The sequence below is a fragment of the Hippopotamus amphibius genome, chromosome 1 (assembly GCF_030028045.1).
Source record: "Hippopotamus amphibius kiboko isolate mHipAmp2 chromosome 1, mHipAmp2.hap2, whole genome shotgun sequence".
In the NCBI taxonomy this organism is placed as follows: Eukaryota; Metazoa; Chordata; class Mammalia; order Artiodactyla; family Hippopotamidae; genus Hippopotamus; species Hippopotamus amphibius.
Window position 1 is genome coordinate 143,156,806 of NC_080186.1, and position 14,784 is coordinate 143,171,589.

Genomic DNA, 14,784 nt, shown 5'->3' on the forward strand with positions numbered 1-14,784 from the left:
CTCAAGAAACAAATTTCTTTTTAAAAAAAATTTGTTTATTTATTTATGTTTATTTATTGGCTGCATTGGGTCTTTGTTGCTGTGAGCAGGCTTTCTCTAGTTATGGCAAGCAGGGGCTACTCTTCATTGTGGTGCACGGGCTCCTCATTTTGGTGGCTTCTCTTATTGCAGAGCACAGGCTCTAAGCATGTGTGCTTCAGTAGTTGTGGCACACGGGCTCAGTAATTGTGGCTTGCAGGCTCTAGAGCACAAGCTCAGTAGTTGTGGCTTAAGGGCTTAGTTGCTCCGCGGCATGTGGAATCTTCCCGGACCAGGGATCGAACCTGTGTCCCCTGCATTGGCAGGCAGATTCTTAACCATTGCAGCACCTGGGAAGTCCAAAACAAATTTCTTAGCTTATCCATAAGAAGTAACTCCTCATCCATTAAAATTTTATCATGAGATTGCTGCAATTCAATCTTCAGGTTCCATTTCTAATCCTAGTTCTCTTACTATTTCCATCACATCTGTAGTGACTCCCTCCAGTGAAGTCTTGAACCCCTTAAAGTCATCCATGAGGGCTAGAATCAACTTCTTCCAAACGTCTGGGTTTAAAAAAAATTTTTTTAATTGAAGTATAGTTGATTTACAATGTTGTGTTAGTTTCTGATGTACAGCAAAGTTATATATATATATATTTTCTTAATTCTTTTCCATTATGGTTTATTACAGGATATTGAATATAGTTCCCTGTGCTATACTGGAGGACCTTGTTTATTTTATATACAGTAGTTTTATCTGCTAATCCCAAACTCCTAATTTATCCCTCCCTCACCCCTTTCCCCTTTGGTAACCATAAGTTTGTTTCTTATGTCTGTGAGTCTATTTCTGTTTCATAGATAACTTCATTTGTCATATTTTATTTATTCATTTATTTGGTTGTGCTGGGTCTTAATTGCGGCAGGTGGGCGCCTTAGTTGTGGCATGCGAACTCAGTTGCAGCATGCATGTGGGATCTAGTTCCCTGACCAGGGATCAAACCCAGGCCCCCTGCATTGGGAGCTTGGAGTTTTAACCACTGCGCCATCAGGGAAGTTCCTTTTTTGTCATATTTTAGATTCCACATATAAGTGACATCATATGGTATTTGTCTCTTTCTGACTTATTTCGCTTAGTATGATCATCTCTAGGTCCATCCATGTTGCTGCAAATGTCATTATTTCATTTTTTTTTATAGTTGAATAGTATTCCATTGTGTATATGTACCACATCTTTATCCATTCATCTGTCAATGAACATTTAGGTTGCTTCCATGTCTTGGCTTTTATTAATAGTGCTGCTGTGAACATTGGGGTGTATGTATCTTTTTGAATTATAGTTTTGCCTGGATATATGCCCAGGAGTGGGATTGCTGGATCATATAGCAACTCTATTTTTAGTTTTTAAAGGAATCTCCATAAATGTTTTCCATAGTGGCTGCACCAACTTACATTCCCACCAACAGTGTAGGAGGGTTCCGTTTTCTCCATACCCTCTACAGCATTTGTATTTGTAGATTTTCTGATGATGGCTGTTTTCACCGGTGTGAGGTGATAACATCATTGTAGTTTTGATTTGCATTTCTCTAATAATTAGTGATGTTGAGCATCTTTTCATGTGCCTATTGACCATCTGTATGTCTTCTTTGGAGAAACGTCTGTTTAGGTCTTCTGCCCATTTTTCGATTGGGTTGTTTTTTTGCTGTTGAGTTGTATCAGCTGTTTGTATATTTTGGAAATTAAGCCCTGTTGGTCACATCATTTGCAAATATTTTTCTCAAACTCTGTAGATTGTCCTTTCGTTTGTTTATGGTTTCCTTTGCTATGCAAAAGCTTGTAAATTTGATTAGATCCCATTTGTTTATTTTTGTTTTTATTTCTACTGCCTTGGGAGAGTGACCTAAGAAACACTGGTATGATTTATGTCAGAGAATGTTTTGCCTATGTTCTCTTCTTGGAGTTTTATGGTGTCATGTCTTACATTTAAGTCTTTAAGCCATTTTGAGTTTATTTTTGTATATGGTTTGCAGATATATTCTAACTTCATTGATTTATATGGGGCTATCCAGCTTTTCCAACACCACTTGCTGAAAAGACTGTCTCTTCTCCATTGTATATTCTTGCCTCCTTTGTCAAAGATTAATTGACTATAGGTGTGTGGGTTTATTTCTGGGCTCTCTATTCTGTTCCTTTGATCCATGTGTGTTTTTCTGCCAATACCACGCTGTTCCAAACTTCTGTTAATGTTGATATCTTGACCTCTTCCCAAGAATCATGAATGTTCTCAGTGGCATCTAGAATGGTGAATTCTTTCCAGAAAGTTTTCAATTGACTTTGTCCAGATCCATCAGAGGAATCACTATCTAGGCTGTTTACAGCCTCATGAAATGTATTTCTTAAATAGTAAGACTTGAAATTGAAATTCCTCCTTGATCCATGGGCTGCAGAATGGATGTTGTGTTAGCAGCCATGAAAACAACATTAATCTCATTGTACATCTCCATCAGAGCTCTTGGGTGACCAGGTGCATTGTTGATGAGCAGTAATATGTTGAAAGGAATCTTTTTTTCCTGAGCAGTAGATCTCAACAGTAGGCTTAAAATATTCAGTAAACAGTGTTGTAAACAGTTGTGCTGTCACCCAGGCTTTGTTGTTACATTTATAGAGCACAGGCAGAGTAGATTTTAGCATAATTCTTAAGGGCCCTAGGATCTGTGGAATGAGAAATGAACACTGATTTCAACTTAAAGTCATCAGCTGCGTTAGCCCCTATCAAGAGAGTCGGTCTGTTCTTTGAAACTTTGAAGCTAGGCATTGACTTATCTTCTCTAGCTATGAAAGTCCTAGATAGAATCTTCTTTCAATATAAAATTGTTTTGTCTACATTGAAAATCTGTTCTTTAGTGTAGCCACCTTCACTAATGATCTTAGCTAGATCTTGTGGATAATTTCCTGCAGCTCCTACATCAGCATTTGCTGCTTCACCTGCACTTCTATGTTGCGGAGATGGCTTCTTTCCTTAAACCTCATGAACTAACTTCTGCTAGCTTCAGACTTTTCTTCTGCAGCTCCCTCACCTCTCTCAGCCTTCATGGAATTGTAGAGAGTCAGGGCCTTCCTCTAGATGAGGCTTTGGCTGAAGGCAATGTTGTGGTTGGTTTGATCTATCCAGAACACTAGAACTTTCTCCACATTGGCAATAAGAGGGTTTCACTTTCTTATGATTCTTGTGTTAACTGGAGTAGCACTTTTAATTTTCTTCAAGAACTTTTCCTTTACGTTCACAACTTGGATGACTGTTTGGTACAAGAGGCCTAGCTTTGGGCCTGTCTTGGCTTTCCACATGCCTTCTTCACTAAGCTTAATCGTTTCTAGCTTTTAATTTAAAGTGAGAGCAATGTGACTCTTCCCTCCTCTTGAACGCTTAAGAGGCTACTGTAGGGTTATTAATTGGCCTAATTTCAATATTGTTGTGTCTCAGGGAACAGGGAGGCCTGCGGAGAGGGAGAGAGATGGGGGAATGGCCGGCGGGTGGAGCGGTCAGAACACACACAATATCTACGAAGTCTTACACAGGCGCATTTTGTGCCGCCCTCTGCCCCCCCCAGTTACTATAGTAACACCAAAGATCACTGACCGCAGATCCCCATCACAGATACAATAGTAATGAAAGGTTTGAAATATCATGAGAATGACCAAAATGTGATACAGAGACACAAAGTAAGCGAGTGCTGTTGGAAAAATGGTGCCCACAGACTTGCTTGATGCAGGTTTGCCACAAACCTGCAATTTGTAAAAAACACAGTATCTGCAAAGTGCAATAAAGAGAAACGCAACAAAATTTTCATACATATACTCATAGAAAATAGAATATTTGGGATTTTTTCAGTGTCACATTTTATTCTGTGTGCAGCTCTCTGAAACGTCCCCCCACTCCCCACAATTTGTCTTGATGCTCTTCCTTAACTAGATCTACTTCATTCTTTTTAATTGCTGTGTTGACATTCACTGTGTGGAAGGGACAGGGATTTTTCCTCACTTGCTTCTAGATGGACATTTAGGTTGTTTCCCAATTAGAAGAGTATTCTTTTTTTAAATTACAGCTTCACTGAGACTTATCACACACCATAAAATTCATCCTTTTAAAGTGTACAGTTAGCGGTTTTTAGTGTATGCACAGAGTTGTACAACTATCACCACTAGCTAATTCCAGAACATTTTCATCACCCTCAAAAAACACCTAGTACCCACTGGCAGTCACTCCCATCTCCCCCTCTGCTCAGCCTCTGGTAACCACTACTTCACTTTTTCTCTCTGTGGCTTTGCCTACTCTGGACATGTCGTATAATGGAATCACACAGTAGGTGATGTGTTTGGCTTCTTTCCCTTAGCCTAGCCTTTTCAAGGTTCATCCATGTCGCATGTATCAATACTTCATTTTTTTTTTGGCTAAATAATACTCTATTGCACATATATATCAAATTTGTCTATCCATTTTCAGCTGATAGACATTCGAATTATTTCCAGTTTTCATCTATTATGAATAATGCTGCCGTGAAAGTTCATGTACAGATTTTTGTGACAGCATATGTTTTCAATTCTTTTGGGTAGATACCAGGACTGGGACTGCTGGGTCATAAGGCAACTCTATGTTTAACTTTCTGAGGAACTGCCAAACTGTTTTCCAAAGCCACTGCATCATTTTACACTGGCACGAATACACACACACACACACGAAATAACATATTCATGGGACAAATGGATGTGTTTACTCTCTTGAGACATCACCAATCATGTTCGGAACAAGCTGACAAACACTAATTCAGTGCTGCCTGGTAGAACCTTCTGCAATGATGCACCGTCCAATATGGTAGCCACCAGCCAGTTATAGCTACTCAACACTTGAAATGTGACTCCTGTGACTTAGGAGCTGAATTTTTAATTTTATTTAATTTTAATGAATAATAAGTTTGATTCATCTTCTATGGCCGTCGACTACTATATCAGACAGCAGAGTACTTACTCTCTCCTGCCTGTAAAAACTCACAGTCCCCAAAAGTCACCTTAAAGATATAAAGAAAGTGACTTGCCTTCTGGTCTGCACCTCACAGCTCCAAAACAGCTGCTGTCACAGACATCACAGAGAAGAAATTCGAAGACCACAAAGCCTTAAATCAGAACTGCATCACCCTGAAATTCAGGAAACTCCCAACTTTTTCCAAGATGTGTTTGGAAAATCAGCCCTTCATGTATCTCCTTCATGCTTTCAGCTAACTCGATTTGAAGAACGGTCTTTATTTTTAAGTGTCTTATTACAAGAGCAATGCATATTCAGCACAGATAATCATGAGAAGAAAACAAAAACAACTACAGGTAATTACTGCTAACATCTTGTGCGTGTGTGCACATACATGGAATTTATCTATAGTTCAGCCTTGGGCACAGAAGCAACAGTGACAGTGGAACCAACCAATCTTGTTCCTCGTTCACAGTTCCTCCTCACAGTTCCTGTGATAAGATTTTGTTCACTTACTATGTTCTCACTGTGTGCCAGGCTTGGGCTGGGTGAGACCCAGTCTCCTGGGGGAGAGGGACATTAAAAACTCATTCAGCCCAGTGTGACAAGGTTCTGATAGGGGTGAAGCGAGGGCAGGGAAAGCACAGGACAGGAGTAGCCACTGCCTGGGGAACTGTGGAAGATGGCAAAGGGGAAATGACATTTGAGCTAGACATATGAATTGGAAGAATTCATGACCCAGAGAAGACGGTGAGGGGTGTTGCAGGTAGAGGGAAGAGCATGTGCAAAGGCTTCAGACATGAGGAAGCCAGGTGTGTTCAGGGAAGGGAGAGTGCTCTTGTGTGCCTTGGGAGGTAATACTAGGGGTTGCGTGTGGCTTATCTGCTTTATTGTCATTTAATTCTCCTATTCCCCTGATGAGATACGTAAAATGTCATCCCCATTTTATAGGCAGAAAGTGGAAGCGGCGAGAGATGAAGTAATTTGCTCAAGGCTGCCCGGCTAGTGAGGGCAGAGCTGGGACGCCTGTTTGTTGGGCACAAAGCTCAGTCTTGAGTGATGAGGGAGGATGGACCCCAACTGCGAAGAGAATTTTCTGCCACACTCAGGAGCTCAGAAGTTACCCCCCCGGGTAATTCAGTAGGATGCTGGCATGACTGGATCTATGTTTTAAGGAGATCATTGTGGCAGCAATGCAAAGATAGCGTAGGAGCAAGCTCAACCCACAAATTGAAGACCTGTAAGTAGGTCCTCAATTTACCTGGGACTGAACCACTCTCCATGCATCATTCACACACACACACACGCGCACACACACGCACACACACAGCCTCAAAGATAACACATGGCTTCAAAGATGGGTGCATGTGTTAAAGAATCCAGTACTTTTTGTTTCTCTCTCCCTTCCCAAATGAAGATCCGTACTAGCAGCTTGAGTTCTGTGTCTTTTCCAAATCATGGTGGGAGGAGGTTGGGGGAACGGCACATTGCTCCTTGCTGGAAGACCTTGAATAAATCACTTCTCAGGCCCTCTTCTGCAAAATGAAATTCTTAGAATTTCCATCTTTAAATGCCCTTTCCATCTTTTAAACTGTCTGGCTCCAAAGAGTAGTGAGACCTATTAAGGGATTTCACTCTGGCCACACATCATGGTTTCTGGAGAACTAAGTCTCAGACCGGCTGCCCCCACATTTAGAGCCTCTTAGCATTTCTTGCATGTTTCTAGAGATCTGGCTTTCTAGGCATCACGGAAGACATAACAGAATCTTATTTTGTTCCCAGGCTAGGCCAGTGGCAGCAAATAACCTAATTAGGACCTCACAAGCAGCTTGCCCAGTGAAAGGTAATTTAATTAGAGTCTTATTAGTTGTTATAACTACTTTTTAATGAAGCTTTATTACATTCAACTACGCAGATACCAAGCAATTGTATTAAATGTTGGCAAACGGCTCATCAGTCTTTGATGTCACTTCTTTTTTTGCATTGTTCCCACGTATCCTGATATTCAGATGCCGGTAGCTCATCTTTTCTCTTCAAAGCCAGGTGCAACCTTGAAGGCTTACTTCCCTTTCTTATCCCATTTCCCATTTCTCTAGGATTCCCTATTAGAGTTGCACAGGAGCAATATGAAGGATGGGAAAGGCTCCCCACTGTCCTTCCATATTCTCTAATATTTCCATCATAATCACTCCCAAGCTGCACAATTTCAAGGACTAGGGCCCCTGGTTGAAGTGTAAATGGTGTGTTGGAGGCAAACACAGAAAACCATTATTATGAACTAATACCTTAGTGAAGGTTAGCTCCTCATATTAGCTAATTAGCCAATAAATGAGACTGCAATAGAATCAACCTTGGACTGAGTAGTTTTGATAGTTGTTGGTGTGTAAAGCATGGGGGAAAAAACAAGAGTTAATTAGTTTTTACTATGCACCAGTCAGCGGGCTAGATATTTTCATATTTATTACCCCATTTAATCCTCTTAACCTTGATATGAATGTATTATTATAACTGATTTACAGATGAGAAACAAGAGCACAGAGAGGTTGCGTTAACTTCAAAGTCACACAGCTAGTAAGAGGAAGAGTGGGGATTTGAAGCCCCAGGACTTGAGGCAAAGGCTAGAAGAGCATGGTAGTGTGGGCAGCCTTGGCTTCTAGGGGGCAGTATCAGGTCACTGGGGGTTAAGCATCCCAGGGGATTACCTATGGACAGGTGAACCCCAGGACAGGTGACTGAGGGGCACTAAAGACCAACCTGGCAAGGCCTATAATTTGGCCCCAGCAGGGCTGATCTGTTCGTGTTCTGTTTCTCTTCACCATCAATGAGCAGTGTGATGTCATTGTTAAGAGGATAGGTAGCAGGCTGACCTAGATTCAGATCCTAATTCTAGCCCTTTTCTATAGGTATGACCCTGGGCAGGATGTTTAAGCTTTCTCAGCTGGGATTCTCTCATCCGGAAAAAGGGATAAAGATATAAGGATAATATCTTCCTTATATTTTTGTGAAAGTTAAAGAGTATGTGTGGAGCTTCCAGCTGAAGGGAAATGCCAGTAAGAAGTGGCTCCTCCGCTTCTGAATAGGTATTGGTGAGCTGCGTGGTTACAGCAAGGAGGGCCGTAGGAAACAGGAAATCGACCCACAGGGAAAGTGAGATCTGGTCTTATTAGGTTATTGGTTCTTAAACTTGAGTGTGCATCTGAATCACCTGGAGAAATTGAGAACCCAGATTGACTGGCTCATCCCCAGCTTCTGACTCAGCAATTCTAGGCTGTCATCTCTACCAAGTTTCTGGGTGATGTAGATGCTGCTGGGCTGAGGACCACATTTAGAGACTCAGTGCAAAGGCCTTTCATAGTGGGTGCTCTCTGTGCATAACACAGACAGTGGCTCCAATCCCTGGGCAGAACATTCAGAGTCCACCCAAGTGTGGGGTGAATCAGAGAAGCAGAGCTCTCTCCTCTTCCCCATATTCTACCCCGCTTCTGTAGTTTCTTGAGGTTTTGGCATCTAGTCCTTGTGAACACGGGCCAAAAATGTTGGCTTAATTACGATGCCTTAGTTTTTTGCCATGCCAGTCCTTGGGCCTGCTTAGGTTGAAGGGATATTTGTGGTTTAAATGAACCCATTTTGTGGCTGAAAGTGCTGATACAATTTGCTCTTCACAGAGAGCAAGGAGGGGTTAGGCTCTGAGTAACAAATTCCAATTAACCTATTAGCCTGAAATTTTATATTTTAAATGAGTTTACCACTTTAACAAGTGGGACAGATATTCTCAGATAAGCAGAAGCAACAGTGTTTGCTATCATTCTTTATACCAAGATGGGACAACTCACTGAATACTAGTAAGATAATGCATGTGGAAGTGTCTAACATAATATCTTAACAAAAAAGTTATAATGTGTTGTTATGTTTATTGAATAAATATTTTTAAACTCCTGTAAGTGACAGTATGCTTTATATTAGGGTTTCTCTACTTTGGCACTATTGAGATGCTGGGGCAGAGGCTGTCCTGTGCATTGTAGGATGTTTAGCTGTGTCCTTGGCCTCTCCCACTAGATGCCAGTAGCACACCCCAGCTGTGACAATCAAAAATGTCTCCTGACATTGCCAAATGTCCCCTGGGGGGCAAAATCATCCTTGATTGCGAACCACTGCTTTACATGAATAATCTTACTTCATTTTCACAAAACCCAGTGAAGTAAGTGTTATTTGTCCCATTTTAGAGAAGAGTGAGGGTGAGCAGGAACAGAGAGGTTGAGCAATTTGCCAAAGATCACCCAGCTAGTAAAGGAGCAATAGCATAATTTGAACTCGGGACCGACAAAATTCAAGGCCTCATTTTTTACCACTCCCCTCCTTTCTTCTAAGAGGACACATTTGGGAAGATGTAGAGAAGAGAGACTACTTAATCCTGTGTATCCTGCTGATTACCACTGAGAAGGAGAGAGATGAATGGGATGAGGAGTGGGGCCTTTCGGATGTATTTGCAACATTTTATTTCTTAAGAGAAGAAAGAAGATAGGTAGCAAATTCAGCAACATGTTAACATTGGTTAAATCTGGGTGGAGGAGCCATGGGTGTCTCATTATTTTTGATCCCCCTACTTTCAATGAGAAGAAATTGGTCCCATTTTTATTTCCTCCAAAGACATAGCCCATTTAAAAAATTACTCATAGGGCTTCCCTGCTGGCACAGTTTAGAATCTGCCTGCCAGTGCAGGGGACACGGTTTCGAGCCCTGGTCTGGGAAGATCCCACATGCCGCGGAGCAATTAAGCCTGTGCACCACAACTGCTGAGTGTGGGCTCTAGAATGACAGAAAGCTCAAGAGCAGCAACAAAGACCCAACGCAGCCAATAAATAAAAAATAAAATAATAAAATAAAATTACTCATAATCCCAATTTATCAACAGATACATATTAAATATATCCTCCGGAGTTGATATTATATTAGAGGCTTCACATACATTAATGGCTGATGTTTTTGAAATATTTACTAGTGTCTGGCACCCAGCCAGTCCATTTTCCTATTTATTCCTCACTCCAATCCTATGAGCGGATGATTTCTGTCTCGTTTTACAGATGTATTAACTGAGGCTGAGGGAGATAAGTTGCAGAGCCAGGATGTCAGACCTGGATTTGTCTGAGTTCAGACCTGGATTTGTCTGTCCCTGTTCTTTCTAGTACTCCAAGCTGCCAGTCAAACAGAACTCGTGAAGGGCTAACAAGGATATTGCAGAGAAGGGACGGTACCAGCCCTCTTTCCTGGATGAGGGGATTGGGATGGCGGTGACAGAGACAGGTGGCAGGAAAGGCTTTCCTGAGGTTCTGAGAATCCCTGGCTGATCTCAATTCCTGGTTTAGGATCATCTCAATCTCCCAGCTTGGTGGTAGTGGGTCAAAGTTCACCTCTTCCCTGCCCTGTCCTGGATGCTGGTTCCAACACCTCTAGATTTAGTACAGTCTGAAAATAACCCTGCTGCTCTGTCCAGACCCGCAGTTCAAGGTCGGGATTAAATTACCACCCTGACCCACCAGGGCCCACTGACTGCCTCTCAAAAAGCCTCCTTCCCTAGCAAAACCTGCTCAACAGGCCATCTCCCTGTTTCTTAAGCAGTGCTCAACTCAATTTTCAACTCGTGAGGCTGGCACCTTCTAGAGCCAATTTGAATTTTGCAACTAAAATGTGGTGCACTGCCACGCCCTTGTCTAAATATAGACTGTCCACTGCATTCCCTGGATTGGCGCAGGCCCCCATGGTCAAGTGCGGCAAGCTTGGATGCCCAAAGGAATCCTTCCTCATTAACTCATCCTTGAATGCCTCAAAGTTGATTGTTTTCCTGGGGCGGGGTGGGGGGAGTATCTTATTTTGTTATGGTTTTTAATCGGTACATCGGCCCCAGAGCCTCGAACCACTGATGTGGATCGTGGTGGGCCTGGCAGCTGCGTGAAAGATCAAATCTGTTTACACACTGTGGGTGACTGCTTTTTGTTCTCGGATCCTGGGTAAAATACACACATTCCGAGGCTGCTACTTGCTCTGGCTCTCCTGATGGATGGGGTGTTGCATTTCAAGAGGGCTGCTTGTGAGCCCTGAACTCTGGAAGGCTGACACCAAATCAGTTCGAAGGACTTGAAGCTTTCAAGCCATCTTATCCCCTCTGAGGGGAAGCTGACTTGTCAGGCAGATGTCTGAAACTTCCCCAGGCAGTGAGGAGCTATCAGCATAAAAGGGGGTTTCTTCAGCTGTGCTGAAACACACTTAGTGGGAGTGCAAATTGCTACATCCTCTCCAGAGGGTAATTTAATAACACCTATCTGGGGCCTTTCAGGGAGTCTACCTGTTGATTCTAACCATTCAAAGTGGATTTTATCCTAAGGCAATTCTAAAGGGCAAGTGTAGCGGAAAAGAAAAGATAATGAAGGAAAAATGCATGTATAAGAATATTTGTCACAGCTAAAAACTCAAAACAATTGTACATCAAGAGGGGATGGATTATCAAACATACAAAAAGATGCCTAACTTCATTCACAGAAATTTCACCTATCAAGTAGGCAAAGATCAAAATGTTTGATAACAAACTGTTAGGGAATGAGTGATCACTCTCAAATGCCGGTGAAGGAAATGCAAATTAGTACAAATCTCTATGACGGACGATTTGGCAATATTTATAAAAATTAAAAAAAAAATTTACTCAGAATAATCCACTTTCAGGATTTTAATCGTATAATGTGGGAAATAGTGAGGTATGTACAGGATATTAACTACAGTGTTGTTTGTAATAATAAAAGATTTAAAACAACCTAAATGTCCTTCTAGAGAAGTCTATTTGGGAAAAAAGGAATACTATGCAGTTATGAAAAAAAAGAATGAGGTTGCTCTATTTATACTGAAGTGGAAACATCTCTAAGATGCACTATTCATTGAAAAATGCAAAGTGCAGAATAGCATGTTATTTCTGTTAGAAAGAACATAGAAACATATTTTTATATGCATACAATATGTCTGAAAGGATGTACAAGAAACTGGTAATAATATTTGCTTCCAGGGAGGGGAATTAGGTAGGTGCGGACCAAGGAAGTGAGAGCAACATCCTTTTCATTCTATGTTTGGGCCTTGTATATATGATACCTTGTGTGTGTCTTACCTATTTACATAAATACGACCACTCTGCCATAAGCGGATTGGTTAAATACATTATGGTACCTTTTATTATGGATTGTAATACTTCATTAAGAACATGAGAAATATAAATTAAAAACTGAAATGATTCAGATTTATTGAAATGGCAAGAAGTCCACACTTGATACTTAGTGATAAAAGCACCAGGCGATCCAATTTGTGTACACACACACACGTGAAAAAATGTGAAATATGAAATAATACGGAGATGTAGGAAAAAAAGTTAATAATTTACTCCTCCTCACTTCCTTCTATCCCTGAAGGTGACTAAGTTAATAGCTTTTAAAAACAGGATTACATATAACCCTATGACTTATCTTTTTCACTTAAATATCACGAACAACCCCTCCTGCGTGATAGATCTAACCTATTTATTTTAACTTTACATTTTAATGTTTTATATTCCTTCTTTAGTAAAATTGAACATAATCAAGTTAAATCTAAAATACCGAATATTTCTTGCTCCAATATTTCTTGCTCCATTTCTAGGAATTTATCCTGAATATGTGGGCACAGACACATAGACAAGACTACTCACTGCAGCACTGTTTTTAGTATGGAGAAACCAAAAATAGCCTAATGTCAATGAACTGGGAAATTGTTAAATAAAATAGAATACTCCATAAATGGATTACCATACAGTCATGAAAAGGAAAACAGTAACTATAACATTCTGACAGAGAACTATGTCCAAATTATGCTGTTGAGAGTAAAATGTAACCTCCACTATAGTGTTTATAAAATGACACCATTTGTAAAAACAAACAGGATGTAAACATACATTCCACACACATACCCACTCAAATATTTACACATACACACATATGTATTTGGATGCTTACAAATAAATAGAATATTTCTGGAACTGTACACAAGCTGTTGACAATGTTTGCTCCTGGGAAAGAAAACTGAGGGTGCTGGATAGAGGCAGACCTAGGGTCTGGTGTGACCAAAATAATTTTTCTTTTTTTTCTTCTTCCTGATTTAAATAAAAGCCTATGCACTATGTTGAAATAAAGAAACTAGATTTAAAAATTGCTACAAGTAATCATGCAAGACAGTTACAAAGCACGATGGCATAGTCCAAATTCCCTGTGGTCCTAATTTGAAAGAAAAAAGTATAGAAAACCTCATGTCCTGAAGTACATCTTTATAATGTCATAAGACAGGGTTATTATTCTGGGGTTAAAGAGTCCCTGAACTTGGATGGGAAAAAAATACCTTTTTTTTTTTTTTAATTAATCTTTGGCTGAAAGTTAGCATTTTCTTCAACAGGAATGCAGGCAACCAGCCACAGCAGAATTAGCAGGATTTGTCACCCATGGAAATCAGATTTATGATATTATATTACATTTGTTGCAGATATCTTGAAATATTTCCACTTGTCACTACTTCAAATTACAGTGGTTATTTATTTGACTTGCTGCTAGATCTAGTTTACTTAATATGTTAATAAAGAACATTGTTTTACTCTATAATAAATTTGTTTTTTCAACATTATAATAGCTATTTCAACATAATTGATTTTCTTTGAAATCCTGTGTATCTTATTTTATGTATCTATTGTGAGGAAAGGCTTCACCAAATTGCCAAAGGGGCCCATGCAACAAAAAAGCCCAAGAATGCTTGTTTAAGATAAATTCTGAAGAGTTGGGGACAAGGAGTCACAAACGACACTGTGAGGGTATACCTAGAAGCAGGTACCACTTTCTCTTGATGCCAGGGGGTGACTGATGGCCTGAATATATAAACCAGAGATGTAATTTTTCTTGTTTGTTCCAGTTGGTGGCAACCCCTCCTCCCCTACCAGCTGCCTCTCTGGATCTCTGCCCAGCCCTGTGCTGGTGGTGTGAGCCCTGGGGCCCGTGCCTGTGAAAGACAGTGAGCCCGGCTTGCCCTTGGTCCTATTTTAACTGAATCTGGGATCCTTCTGGGACATGGCCAAGGTGCTGAGCTCAGCCTCTAAGTGAGGCACGTTAGCTTATCAGGAAACTCTGTCTTAAAGAATTATAAGAAATGTGCGAGGTCAAGCCCCAGAAGCATCCCAGATTCAGAGGAGCAGGACACTGTGGGTAGATACCCCTGGAAAAAGTTAAATGGGGCTCTGAAAGGAACAGTCCACTTGCACGTGCTAGGATATTCTGTTTCTGAACATTTTGGCTTGAACTGCTCACTGGTGTAACTTTTACAGCACACTTCGTGTGCTCACACCACACAGGGACACTTGAGTGCTCAAAGGGGGCTCACGTGTGCTGCCCCTGGGTGTGGTCACTAGTGTGCTATTGACAGAATCCTAAGAACACAAGCCTGCCAGTGAAGACAGTACCCTGGGCTGACCTATGCTCTGTCATGTCACGAGAGGGGTGATGGATGGGTGAAGATGTCTCTCCCCATCATCATTCCAGCCTGACAAGTCCCTAAGACATAGCTTGCTTTTCTCTTCCTCCCCCAAATACTATTTCAGCCCACCCTTCTTTCCGTCTCCTCTTCATTCTGGAGACACTCATCATTCAGATCACACCATTTGTCTTGTGCTGAAACGGATCCACTCCTTCATTCACTCACTTA

At 41.0% G+C, this 14,784-nt stretch overlaps 1 protein-coding gene across 1 annotated transcript in view; it reads right to left on the reverse strand.

Annotated features, from left to right (window-relative positions):
• ADRA1B (adrenoceptor alpha 1B) overlaps positions 1-14,784 on the reverse strand; it is a 52,632-nt gene that overhangs the window by 26,342 nt on the left and 11,506 nt on the right. The gene's annotated exons all lie outside the window — the stretch shown is intronic.